Source organism: Balaenoptera ricei, chromosome 3, assembly GCF_028023285.1.
Source record: "Balaenoptera ricei isolate mBalRic1 chromosome 3, mBalRic1.hap2, whole genome shotgun sequence".
Classification (NCBI taxonomy): Eukaryota; Metazoa; Chordata; class Mammalia; order Artiodactyla; family Balaenopteridae; genus Balaenoptera; species Balaenoptera ricei.
In genome coordinates, this window is record NC_082641.1 from 28,973,878 (window position 1) to 28,988,419 (window position 14,542).

The window sequence follows — 14,542 nt, forward strand, 5'->3', positions numbered from 1 at the left end:
GACATGCAAGATGAAAGTGTACTTTTTCTGTCTCTTCTTCCACTTAATCTTGTCATGTTTACAGATGGAGTGGAACACTACAGACAACCCCGAGGACGGCAGAAGGGAAAGGTATAAAGAATCTGGTCCTTGAGGGCATTCATGAGCCATTGATTCTAATCTCCAAGCCACTCAACTGTCTTGCTCTGTGAGAGAATACATTATGTATTGTTTATGCCTTTGATAAACGATACTGTCATTATTGTGTTATTACTTAATAATCTCTGCACATTTGCCTTTTTTCAACTAGATTGAAGATCCTTGAGGGAAATAATAATACCATGTTTATTATTGTACAGAGCCTTATTCTGCAGCTTTCACATAGTAAACACTCCATAAATGCCTTTCATTGATAGAATAAATAAATGGAAAATATAACCCAAATTGATAGATTACGTATGGGTTGATTAGTTAAAGCTCCCCTGAGCTCAAAAAAGAAGCCAAGGGATTTAGAGGCTGGAGAATTCTGCGCCCATTTGTGTGTCCCTCAGTACTTCCTGAAGAGGCAGTGTACCCCCTCTCATGTCAGTCCCTTTTTTCCTCAACAAAGCCTTTTATGACTTTTCACAGCAGAAACGGTGCCCTGTATTGCCATTTCATTGTTCTCTTCCTAGACATTTCCCAGCTTCCTTTGCAGTTCAACTGGGACCAGGTGACTGGATTCTGGTCAGTGGACATGGGTGAGGTGAACCACTTCTGAACTTGGCCTTGAAAACCTTCAGTGAGATTATCCTACTTTTCTTCTCCCACACTGACCTTGGAGGCCATGTGTTCCAGATTGGGGCTGTGACGGCAGAGCCTCTGTCAGCCTGGGTCCCTGAATGACTGGGTGGGGGAGAACCCTGCTGACCCTTATAAATCATATACTCCAAGTAAGTGATGCACTTCGTTGTGTTAAACCACTGTGCTTTGAAGATGAATTTGTTTTACAGGCAGTCTATATCTTACCTCACCTAATAGGCATCCTTAACTAGATCAGTTCCTTCTCTCTTATGTTCTTGGAGCACTAAAATCTCTTCTTTGTAGTACTTTCCCAGTTAATATTTGTGTTTGTTTGTTGTATTCTTTTTTTTATTGAAGTATAGTTGATTTACAATATTGCGTTAGTTTCAGGTATACAGCAAAGTGATATGTACATATATATCATATCTTCCTTTTCCATTCATCTGTCGATAGACATTTAGGTTGCTTTCATGGCTACTGTAAATAGTGCTGCCATGAAATGAACACTGGTGTGCATGTATATTTTCAAATTAGAGTTTTTGTCTTCCAGATATATGCCCAGGAGTGGGATTGCTGGATCATATGGTAATTCTATTTTTAGTTTTTTAAGGAACCTCCATACTGTTCTCCATAGTGGCTACACCAATTTACATTCCCACCAACAGTGTAGGAGCGTTCCATTTTCTCTACACCCTCTCCAGCATTTATTATTTGTAGACTTTTTGATGACGTTGTATTCTTTTATTAATGTTGTTCTCTTCACTAGACTGGGTATTCCATGTGAGATCATTTGTTTTCTATTATATTTTTAGTACCTAACATTGTGCCAGGAATATAAGTGCCAATAAATATTTGCTAATGATGGACAGATGGATGAGTGAATGGATGGATGATCGATGGATAGATGGGTGGGTGGTTGTATGAATGAAAGGATGGACAGATGGACATTTGTTTTGGCTTCAGAGTCAACTTGAGTTTGATTCCCAGCTCCCAACTTTCTAGCTGTGTTTCCTTAGCCATTCTAAGTCTTAGGTTCCCAATTAGTAAAATGAGACTAATGATATTTGTCTCCCATGGTGGTGGTGAAGATTAAAAGAGACGGTTCTGTAGTGAGGCACTGTCTTCCCAGCACAGTGCCTGGCACCCACTAACTATCATTGTAGCTCAATAATAGAAAAAAAAGGGTGGAGCTGGAGGAAATGATTAGAAAGAAAACATCTGGTCAATATAAACTTTATTATACTTCCTGCTAGTGAGTAAGCAATTAAAAAGAGCATTTGAGTCATTAAACCTATTAAGAGGTTTCAGATCAATAAAAACAATTTGTTTCTTTTGTGTCTTTTTTTAAGTGCTGGGAGAAATTTTTCCTCCATTGAATTCAGCTTGTTGATGTCCAATAAATAGTTTGGGAGCCCCGTGTAATTTTAAAAGATATTTCATTAACTTCTTTTATTTCTCAAAGATGCATTTGAGAAAATAAAGATAGATTTCTTTTCTATGCAGAAACAGAGACAAACCTCCAGAAGGAATAAAGCTCTACAGATATATGAATAACTCATAGAAAACTTTTAAACCACCTTGAAAATTAATCATTTGGTTCAGCAAGTAATAGGGCTGCCCTGTCCTGCCTGCTTTCGTGGTTTGCCACAGTTCGTTCCAGGATCTCCTGGAGGTATTAAAGAGCAAAGTGTTTCCACATGAGTAATGCTGATTCCAGACACTCCACCCCAACCACAGAGGGGAATAGATCTGGGGTTGGCGTCCCAAATACATTTCTTTCCAAGCCTGAAAGTAGGCCACACAGGAAAGGCAGTCTTGGGTTCTAAACCAAGAGTCTACCCAGCCGTGTCCGCGAATGAGTTTCCTCATCCCATTGGTTCCTGTCTGCTGGTGTGACATGGTGCGCTCACCTTGCAGAGCCATTTGTCCCTCTAGGCTGCCGGACTTCCAATGAAGCCAGTTGAATGCTCATGCCCTATGACTGCATCCTTGGCTGGCCCCACTGAGAATGAATTTGGGTGCAAAATCATCCAGTTTTTATGCATCTAGCTGGGATGTGCATCCATGGAGAGAGAGGTCACGTGTTTTATGAGCAACAAGAGCATCCCAGCCAAGGATCCTAAGAAGAGCAGAGCCAGCTACAGCTCATTTCATCTAATTCCCCCACCCTGTTATGTCCGAGCAGACAATGGCCTGGGAAAAGAGAAGCAACGTGCCCAAGGTAACGGAGCTAGTTTGTGGCAGTGTTAGAACGAAAACATGGGTCTGCTGACTTCTAGACCGGTGACTTTCGGGCTTCATCGTGAATGGTGTGGTATGTTTCTAGCACAGTGAAATGCTGCTCTTCAGCATTTAGGTGCTGAAGGAAGAGTAAATAAGGCCTTTGCTTGGCTGGATCTCACTCAGGCTTCTGAGGGAGACTCAACACCCACCACCTCCTTTCAGGCCTCCCTGATGAGATAGAATGGCAGCGGAGAGAGCGCTCGGCCGGGTATGGGGAGACTTGGCTTTGGGCCTGTTCTCCATTACTAACCAGCCTGTGGTCTTCAGCAGTTGGTCTCCCCATGTTGCCTCCAGAAGCAGCCTTGGAGTCCCCAGAGCAGGGCCCCAGGGGAGGGAGGACATAGAGCTGCTTCCATCTTCTCTCCCTGTTTTGTTCCTGTCCTCTAACAACACAGATCCCAGGCCACTGAAATAGTGCAGGCCCATTGGGTTAACCTTCAACATGGGGAAAGTTTAGATGGGAAGGTTGGACATCTAGGGAAGGAGTGAAAAATAAGAGGAAAATATATTTCTGTATTTCATTTCCCAGAGATTCAGATGTTCCGTTCTAGGGGTCAGCAATCTTTTCTGTGAAGGGCCGTGTAGTAAATATTTTAGGGTTTGCTGGCTGTTACAATCTCTTTCTCAATGACTCAGCTCTGCCATTGCAGCTTGAAAGCAGCCAGAGACAATACAGGAATGAATCAGCATGACTGTGTTCTGGTAAAGCTATTTACAAAAACAGATGGAGGCCCTCAGGTCACAGACCCCTGGTCTATTCTAAGCCTGATCTCTCCAGGGTCTTCTTGACTGAATTCAGGAACAGATTGCTCTGTAACTTACAGGAAATATTATCAGTACATGGAAAGATACAATAAAAAAAAAAAAAAGACAACAAATGATGCTTCTATAAAAGAGCTGTGGGAATCTGAATTTTTCACTTGCTTCATAACCTATTTGTCTTCTTTTTTTTTTTCCTATTTGTCTTCTTTTTGTCTTCATCTATATCTTCATGATATTTTTATCATCTCCTCTTCCTCCTCCCTCTCTTCCTCCTCCTTTTTGATCACCACTGTCACCATTCCCCACCATACAGAGACCAAAAAGCATGTGTATCAATCAGGGATGTGGATGGAAGCAATGGAAACCATCACAGGATGTCTTAGGCAGAAAAGGCTCACATTGGAAAGTTGTGAGATGCTCATACAACTGACTGACAGCTAGAGGACCAGACCTGGAAAACATGTTAGAAAGGCAGTATAGAGGGTCCTATACAGGAAGTTAATTGATTATCTTGCAGGAAGAAACATAAGGCTGTAGTGTCGCTGTCCTGGGGTCCGATACTGTGTACTCCTGAATACCCATGAAGCCACTATGATTAAATATTAACTGACCCTTTGTTCTTTGTCACTTACTCCAAATCTAAGTCCTGCCTGATTCTAAACAACACACATACCCACTCTGTGGCTAGCAGAGGGTAGGTAGGAGAGGAAATCTCTATACTTCAAGGGTTACAGTGGACAGTAGGGCATTGAGCCCCACCAGCACTACACACAGTGAGGACTCCTTCCCATATGGACAGGGTAGAGACATGGGATAGCCAATACAATGACAAAAGTCAATTGGCACAAATGAGGAATTCAAAGCCAAAGTTGACCCCTGGGTGAAATACCCAATGCACATCTGTGGACTGACATACGAGGGGCGGCTTGTAAACTGACCAGAGTGTTGTTGCCTGTGTTCTGCCTGTGGGCTCAGGCACGAGGGGGAGGTATGGGTTGTCAACATAATCGGACTCACATTCCCCTGCTGTAGAAGCATTTTCAGTTCATGGCAGGAAGCTTAAGGCTGCAGATTAATCACTGACATGGGTTTATACCCCTGTTGTTGCTGGGTGGTCTGCATCTGTTTTGTAAGTCCACAGGGCCTTTACCAATAAATCGAAGCTCCAGAGACAGACACAATGCTCCAGCAGTTATGCCCATGAAAATCTCATATTTTCCAATGTGCAGTGGGAAATCTGCATACTTGCATCTGTCTTTAACGCTGAAACACACAGCAGCTGGGAGACAGCTGCTCAGCCTTGGGGTCATAGAGTTCATTGCCCCCTGACAGCCGCTCCACATAATCTGGTCAAATGGTCCTGGTTCTAGGTAAGAAGCTACTCTGGGGATGTATCACCTAACCTGGTCATTGTCACTAGAATTTCCGGGACCGCTCTTCTCCAGTTTAGGGGCAGCGTTCATCAATTTTACCCTGAAATGCATGATTTAACACTTGTTCCAAAAAAATTTCATTAGTTTACCAGAAAAGATTCTCTGCTTTGATTGAAAATTATGCAAGGCTTTGATGAGTTCTAATCCGTTACTTTGTGGTTTCACAATAGACAACACACCGGAAAGGGAGAGAAAATGGGGACTGAGTGAATACAGAATCAACAAAGTACAATTTGTAGGTATTCATCATGTTACAGCCTCTTTGCCCTTCTCTTAGAACTGCTTGTGCATATTTATCACACTCTTGGTTTTACCTGTCTTGGAACACATACATTTATATCCAATATTTACACAGAAGTCCTAGTTCACCTTTTTACAACTTTTGACTTTATTCTGGGTTGTAGAATTTTGCTTATTAATTTTTATCATGACTTTTATATTCCAGTGAACCAGTCCAGGTAATTGATGCATTTTTATGATTTGGGATATAATATAGATAAAAAAGAAACAATGAAAAAAATGCAAATTTGGGACTTCCCTGGTGGTCCAGTGGTAAAGAATCCGTCTTACAAGGCAGGGGATGTGGGTTTGATACCTGGTCATGGAATTAAGATCCCACGTGCCCCGGGGCAACTAAGCCTGAGTGCCACAACTATTGAGCTCATGAGCCTCAACTAGAGAACCCGTATGCTGCAAACTACAGAGACCACGTGCCCTAGACCTTGTGCCCCACAACTAGAGAGAAGCCTGTGTGCTGCAACGAAGACCTCACATGTCACAGCTAAGACCCAACGCAGCCAAAAATTAATAAAATAAATAAATAAATAAATAAATAAATAATAAATCTTTTAAAAATGCAAGTTTAACAAGCACTAGCAACAACCTACTAATGCCATCAGCTGACTCCAGCCTCATCTTTAACTGAAACTGAGCAGACCAAGATCAACCTTGGGTTCCCTTACAAAGTATAACACTTATTAACAATGCTGTGGTATTTCTGGGCTAATACTCCATCTTACATTTCAAAATCTGTGAAATTTTTGTACACCAACTTATTTTTTTCTGAAACTGTCACACCACCTGCTAACCATGTGATGGAGATGTGACAAGCGGTGGTCCAAAGACCACACTTTGGAAAGTACTTGGCCTTCTTGTTGATGAAATAAAATTTATATTTGAAGGCAGGAGAAGAAAAAATTAAACATAAAATTCTCTCTGAGTTTGTTTGGGCCTCCTCCCTTCATCACTAATGTGCAGTGTGCATCCGCATTACATTAACCAGAGCTCCTCATAGATGGTAGTGCCTGCTTGAACATAAAGATCAATTTTTATTTTCTTCTGATGTTAGCAATGTGACTTCTTAAAAGAATAGTTCTTTCCCAGCTCTGTATGGGGGTCATGGTGACTTGCTGCTAGCTTGTTCCGTGCTTACCTGAACTATGCATCCTTGGTGAACTTTATGTAAAACATCAGTATGTCATTTTAATTACGATTATTGATCTCAAAAATGTATATGCCTGGGCCTTTGACTTCTAACAGGTGGAACAGTTCTCAGAGCTTTCTGAGAGTCTGTTTCTCAGGTCATAATCCTCAATTTGGCTTGAATAAAATTCCCTCTCTTTCTTCTTAATTTGATAGTTAATTGAACTTTCATCAACAATGTCAAGCGGTAAGTAGAGCAGGTGGCACAGAAATATTTAGAGCCTAAAATCATTGACTTTGGGGTTGAAAGGAAATATAGGAATCATCCACAACACTGTTGAAGGTCATGGGCCATGTGAATGGCTAATTTTATGTATCAACTTGCCTGCACCACGGTGCCCAGATACTTGGCCAAACATTATTCTGGAGTGTGCTTTTAAATCAGTGGACTTTGAGTAAAGCATGTGGTTCTCTATAATGTGAGTGGGCCTCGTGCAATCAGTTGAAGGCCTTGAAAGAACAAAGAATGACCCCCCCAATCCCCCACAAGCAAGAAGGGATTCTGGCAACAGATGGCCCCTGGAATTGAACCACATTGACTCTTCCCTAAGTCTCTAGCCTGACAACCTACTGTACAGATTTTGGACATGTCAATTTTCATAATTGCATAGCCAATGCCTTAAAATAAATCTCTGTTTCTCTCTCCATATATTGGTCCTGGTTCTCTGGACAACCCTAACACAACCACTAAGGATGAATGTGTGAAACTAAATCAAGCAGAGGAGAAAGGTGACAATGAACTTGTAATAATAAGAGTTTTAGGTGTGGCTGGACTTCTTCAGGAAATAGTTTGCAGGGGGACAGATGATGTACAGAACTTTTATCTTCATGCTACATGTCATGAGGACAAAAACATGCAGCCGTCTCCTAAGCCATTTATTCCCAGCTTACTTTTGCCAGTTGACAGATCTTCCCTATAATCCTCTCTCTCATAATCCATTCTTTGGGAAGACGCTCCCTTCAACAATTCTAGAATGCTTATAAATGTGCTTTCTAAATCATTTAGCAGCAATCCTTTGCTAAATGCCTTTTTTTTTTTGATGACTAGGGAAAGTTTCTCTGGATCCAGGAAACTTGTCTTTATAGCAATGAGGAAGGCTAGGAGCCTGAGGCATATGCTTCATGCTGACCAGTTTTATTCAAGGATAATGAGGCATCCCTGTCTGTGAAGTAAGCCGGGAAATACCTTGAGTTCCTAGAATCCACGGTTCCTCCAACAGGGCCAGGTAAACACTTTTCTTCCCATTGTAAACATGCCAGTGGATACTTTCAGTAAATGGCCTTTGGATGAAGCCCTAAACTGTTTTTCTGGGCAGGAGGCAGGCCTCCCTTGGCTGCTCAGATGCCTGAGCTCCAACCTGGACCATCCTTGATGAGAAGGAAGCAGATTGCCTCTGGCTTATCTGCTAAGATGGCTCAGTCTATTGAGCAGACAGAGCATGTCTGCGAGTTTCCAGACACTCTTACAGAACAAAGAACAGTGTCAGTGACAGGGAACCTCCTCTGGAAAGTTTCAACCGGATTTATTTCCCCATCATATTTATTTCCCCTCTGTGGATGTCATATGAGGCTTCTCTTCACTTCAGACCAAATTCCCCCACCCCTTTACCCTTGCCCATCTTCCCTGAAGTTGCCATAAAGACCATGAGCTCTTCTTGAATTCTGATTCTGTTGTCATCAGTTGAAAGTTGCTGATTTGGGGTGGAGGGTGGGAGTAGAGCAAAGTGGTGGCGGGGCTGGAGAGAGAGAGAGAAGCAAGGAGTAGGCGGAGACCAGTTTAACTACTTTCCTACTAGAGTTCGTGCCAAAGTCTATATACTTACCCATACTTTGTTTCCACGGCTCATTGAGCAGCTACTCTGTACACATCCAAACACCCCAGGAGGCTCAGCAAAATGTCATTCTCATCAAAATATGATACCTTCAACCCAGGCAAAAGTCTAAGTCAGACAAATGATGGGCCGGCAAGGGAGGCTTGGCCGACTCTCAGTGCATACCAGAGCACGGAGAAGATGGAAATGTCACCAGCAAGCTAGCTCTGCGTTTCCCCCTTTCTCTAGCAGTTGGTCTAGTTCAAAGCCTTAGACAATGTATTAAGTTGCAGAAAGTAGACTTTCAAAGCCCACTGTTGGAATCACAAATGTCCTAACATGCTGTCTGCCATGAGACACAGTCAACTGCCTTGTCTATTCCAACCAGTAAATCTAAAAGAAGATGCTTAAGGCACACATAGGAGCCCCCTCTTGCTCTCTTAGGGGTGGAAGATGGGCACAATTTACTCTCCTTCCTTACTGGTCCCAGCAGTTTTTTCTGTTCATAACAGCATTGTCACATTGCATTGCAGCATATATATTTACTATTCTGAACTCCTAAGTTCATTTAGGTAGGGAAATCCATGCTACCTATTTTGTTTCCCTAGAATCTACCCTATCACTCTAATTTAGGTTACAATAGTGACTGTGCATTACTCTTTAAATGAACGAATAATTATTGGCACAAAGTAGGCTTTCCATAAATATACTTTGAATAACTGAAAAATTAATAAATGATGACATCTTCAGCACTGACGACCGCAAAAGTCCCCAATGATACTTCCCCCAAATCTTCACAATGGAATCAAAGTGCTAGGCGTTGACCAAAACATAGTCCCTCCTCTCCAGGGACTCACAGTCAGAGGAGGAGGCCATCAGGAGACCAAAGAATTACAGCCACATGAAAAGTTACGGTGAAGGTTTGAACCGGGCGCAGGAAAGCAGAGGGGAACCTGGAGATGCCAGCTAGTTCTCCGCCTCTTAACAGCCCTATTGGTCTGCTTGAGCCATCACAACAAGGTACCACAGGCTGGGCGGCTTAAACAACAGAAATTTATTTTCTCACAATTCTGGAGGCTGGAAGTCTGAGATCAAGGAGCCAGCAGGTTTGGTTATCCCTGAGGCCTCTCTCCTTGGCTTGCAAGGGCCGCCTTCTTGATGTGTCCTTACATGGTCATCTGTGTGCATCCAAATGTCCTCTTCTTATAAGGACACCAGTCAGACTGGTTTAGGACCCACAGTAAAGGCCTAGTTTTAATTCAATTACCTCTTCAAAGGCCCTTTCTCCACATTTGGTCACATTCTGAGTTACTGGGGGCTAAAGCTTCACCATGTGAACTTTGGGGGCACACAGTTCAGCTAATAATAAGAATGATGACCCACAAGGAGCCTGGACCACACCTCAGGCACCAGCATTCCTGCCTCCAAAATGTGACAAGTCCACCACAACCACCACAGGCCCTGGGCTCTGTCCTCTGTCTCCCCCAGGGTCTCTGAGGGTATTATTACATGATGGGGAGTAGCCACCTTCCTCAGTGCCTGATGGAAGGGTTGGTCATGTCCTTAAGTGATACCCTTCTAAAGATGCAATCAGCCTATAAAATGTGACTATTTATACCAGCTTGGTCACAGAGGCCTCTCATGCAAATATTTCCTCATTTATTTATCTACTTATTTTTAACATCTTTATTGGAGTATAATTGCTTTACAATGTTGTGTTAGATTAGGCTGTATAACATAGTGAATCAGCTATACGTATACATATATCCCCATATCCCCTCCCTCCTGCGTCTCCCTCCCACCCTCCCTATCCCACCCCTCTAGGTGGACACAAAGCACCGAGCTGATCTCCCTGTGCTATGTGGCTGCTTCCCACTAGCTATCTATTTTATGTTTGGTAGTGTATATATGTCCATGCTACTCTCTCACTTTGTCCCAGCTTACCCTTCCCCCTCCCCTTGTCCTCAAGTCCATTCTCTACATCTGCGTCTTTATTCCTGTCCTGCCCCCTAGGATCTTCAGAACCATTTTTCTTTTTTTTTTTTTTTGATTCCAGATATATGTGTTAGCATACAGTATTTGTTTTTCTCTTTCTGACTTACTTCGCTCTATATGACAGACTCTAGGTCCATCCACCTCACTACAAATAACTCAATTTCGTTTCTTGTTATGGCTGAGTAATATTCCATTGTATATATGTGCCACATCTTCTTTAGCCATTCATCTGTCGATGGACACCTAGGTTGCTTCCATGTCCTGGCTATTGTAAATAGTGCTGCAATGAACATTGTGGTACATGACTCTTTTTTGAATTATGGTTTTCTCAGGGTATATGCCTAGTAGTGGGATTGCTGGGTCATATGGTAGTTCTACTTTTAGTTTTTTAAGGAACCTCCATACTGTTCTCCATAGTGGCTGTATCAATTTACATTCCTACCAACAGTGAAAGAGGGTTCCCTTTTCACCACACCCTCTTCAGCATTTATTGTTTGTAGATTTTTTGATGATGGCCATTCTGACTGGTGTGAGGTGATACCTCATTGTAGTTTTGATTTGCATTTCTCTAGTGATTAGTGATGTTGAGCATCCTTTAATGTGTTTGTTGGCAACCTGTATATCTTCTTTGGAGAAATGTCTATTTAGGTCTTCCACCCATGTTTTGATTGGGTTGTTTGTTTTTTTGATATTGAGCTGTATGAGCTGCTTGTATATTTTGGAGATTAATCCTTTGTCAGTTGCTTTGTTTGCAAATATTTTCTCCCATTCTGAGGGTTGTCTTTTCATCTTGTTTATGGTTTCCTTTGCTGTGCAAAAGCTTTTTAAGTTTCATTGGGTCCCATTTGTTTATTTTTGTTTTTATTTCCATTTCTCTAGGAGGTGGGTCAAAAATAATCTTGCTGGGCTTCCCTGGTGGTGCAGTGGTTGAGAATCTGCCTACCAGTGCAGGGGACACGGGTTCGAGTCCTGGTCTGGGAAGATCCCACATGCTGCGGAGCAACTGGGCCCATGAGCCACAACTACTGAGCCTGCGTGTCTGGAGCCTGTGCTCCGCAACAGGAGAGGCCACGATAGTGAGAGGCCAGCGCACCGGGATGAAGAGTGGCCCCCGCTTGCTGCAACTAGAGAAAGCCCTCGCACAGAAACGAAGACCCAACACAGCCAAAAATAAATTAATTAAAAAAAAAAAGATCTTGCTGTGATTTATGTCAAAGAGTGTTCTTCCTATGTTTTCCTCTAAGAGTTTTACAGTGTCTGGCCTTACATTTAGGTCTTTAATCCATTTTGAGTTTATTTTTGTGTATGGTGTTAGGGAGTGTTCTAATTTCATTCTTTTACATGTGGCTGTCCAGTTTTCCCAGCACCACTTATTGAAGATGCTGTCTTTTCTCCATTGTATATTCTTGCCTCCTTTATCAAAGATAAGGTGAACATCTATGCATGGGTTTATCTCTGGGCTTTCTATCCTGTTCCATTGATCTATATTTCTGTTTTTGTGCCAGTACCATACTGTCTTGATTACTGTAGCTTTGTAGTATAGTCTGAAGTCAGGAGTCTGCTTCCTCCAGCTCCATTTTTCTTTCTCAAGATTGCTTTAGCTATTCGGGGTCTTTTGTGTTTCCATACAAATTGCGAAATTTTTTGTTCTAGTTCTGTGGAAAATGCCATTGGTAGTTTGATAGGGATTGCATTGACTCTGCAGATTGCTTTGGATAGTATAGTCATTTTTACAATGTTGATTCTTCCAATCCAAGAACATGGTATATCTCTCCATCTGTTTGTATTGTCTTAAATTTCTTTCTTCAGTGTCTTATAGTTTTCTGCATACAGGTCTTTTGTCTCCTTAGGTAGGTTTATTCCTAGGTATTTTATTCTTTTTGTTGCACTGGTAAATGGGAGTGTTTCCTTAATTTCTCTTTCAGATTTTTCATCATTAGTGTATAGGAATGCAAGAGGTTTCTGTGCATTAATTTTGCATCCTGCTACTTTACCAAATTCATTGATTAGCTCTAGTAGTTTTCTGGTAGCATCTTTAGGATTCTCTATGTATAGTATCATGTCATCTGCAAGCAGTGACAGCTTTGCTTCTTCTTTTCCGATTTGGATTCCTTTTATTTCTTTTTCTTCTCTGATTGCTATGGCTAAAACTTCCAAAACTATGTTGAATAATAGTGGTGAGTGTGGACATCCTTGTCTTGTTCCTGATTTTAGTGGAAATGGTTTCAGTTTTTCACCATTGAGAACAATGTTAGCTGTGGGTTTGTCATATATGGCCTTTATTATGTTGAGGTAAGTTCCCTTTATGCCTACTTTCTGGAGAGTATTTATCATAAATGGGTGTTGAATTTTGTTGAAAGCTTTTTCTACATCTATTGAGATTATCATATGGTTTTATCCTTCAGTTTTTTTTTTTTTTTTTTTTTTTTTTTTTTTTTTTTTTTTTTTTTTTTTTTTTTTTTTTTTTTTGGTTTATTTTTGGCTGCGCTGGGTCTTCGTTGCTGCTTGAGGGCTTCTCGTTGCAGTGGCTTCTCCTGTTGCGGAGCACGGGCTCCAGGCGCACGGGCCTCAGCAGCTGCAGCACGTGGGCTCAGTAGCTGCGGCACACAGGCTTCAGCAGTTGTGGCGCACGGGCCCAGCCGCTCCGCGGCATGTGGGATCCTCCCGGACCAGGGCTCGAACCCGCGTGCCCCTGCACCGGCAGGCGGATTTTTTAACCGCTGCGCCACCAGGGAAGTCCCTATCCTTCAGTTTTTTAATATGGTGTATCACATTGATTAATTTGCGTATATTGAAGAATCCTTGCATTCCTGGGATAAACCCCATTTGATCACTGTGTATGTTCCTTTTAATGTGCTGTTGGATTCTGTTTGTTAGTATTTTGTTGAGGATTTTTGCATCTATGTTCATCAGTGATATTGGTCCATAGTTTTCTTTTTTTGTGTGACATCTTTGTCTGGTTTTGGTATCAGGGTGATGGTGGCCTCATAGAATGAGTTTGGGAGTGTTCCTCCCTCTGCTATATTTTGGAAGAGTTTGATAAGGATAGGTGTTAGCTCTTCTCTAAATGTTTGATAGAATTCGCCTGTGAAGCCATCTGTTCCTGGGCTTCTGTTTGTTGGAAGATTTTTAATCACAGTTTCAATTTCAGTGCTTGTGATTGGTCTGTGTATATTTTCTATTTCTTCCTGGTTCAGTCTCAGAAGGTTGTGCTTTTCTAAGAATCTGTCCATTTCTTCCAGGTTGTCCATTTTATTGTCATATTGTTGCTGGTAGCAATCCCTCATGATCCTTCATATTTCTGCCACGTCAGTTGTTACTTCGCCTTTTTCATTTCTAATTCTGTCGATTTGAGTCTTCTCCCTTTTTTGCTTGATGAGTCTGACTAGTGGTTTATCAATATTGTTTATCATCTCAAGGAACCAACTTTTAGTTTTATTGGTCTATGGTATTGTTTCCTTCATTTCTTTTTCATTTATTTCTGATCTGATCTTTATGATTTCTTTCCTTCTGCTAACTTTGAGGTTTTTTTGTTCTTTCTCTTATTGCTCTAGGTATAAGGTTAGGTTGTTTATTTGAGATGTTTCTTGTTTCTTGAGGTAGGCTTGTATTGCTGTAAACTTCCCTCTTAGAACTGCTTTTGCTGCATCCTATAGGCTTTGGGTCGTCGTGTTTTCATTGTCATTTGTTTCTAGGTATGTTTTGATTTCCTCTTTGATTTCTTCAGTGATCTGCTGGTTATTTAGTAGCGTATTGTTTAGCATCTATGTGTTTGTATTTTTTACAGTTTTCTTCCTGTGATTGATATCTAGTCTTATAGCATTGTGGTTAGAACAGATACTTGATAAGATTTCAATTTTCTTAAATTTACCAAGGCTTGATTTGTGACCCAAGATATGATCTGTCCTGGAGAATGTTCCATGAGCGCTTGAGAAGAAAGTGAATTCTGTTGTTTTTGGATGGAATGTCCTATAAATATCAGTTAAGTCCATCTTGTTTAATGTATCATTTAAA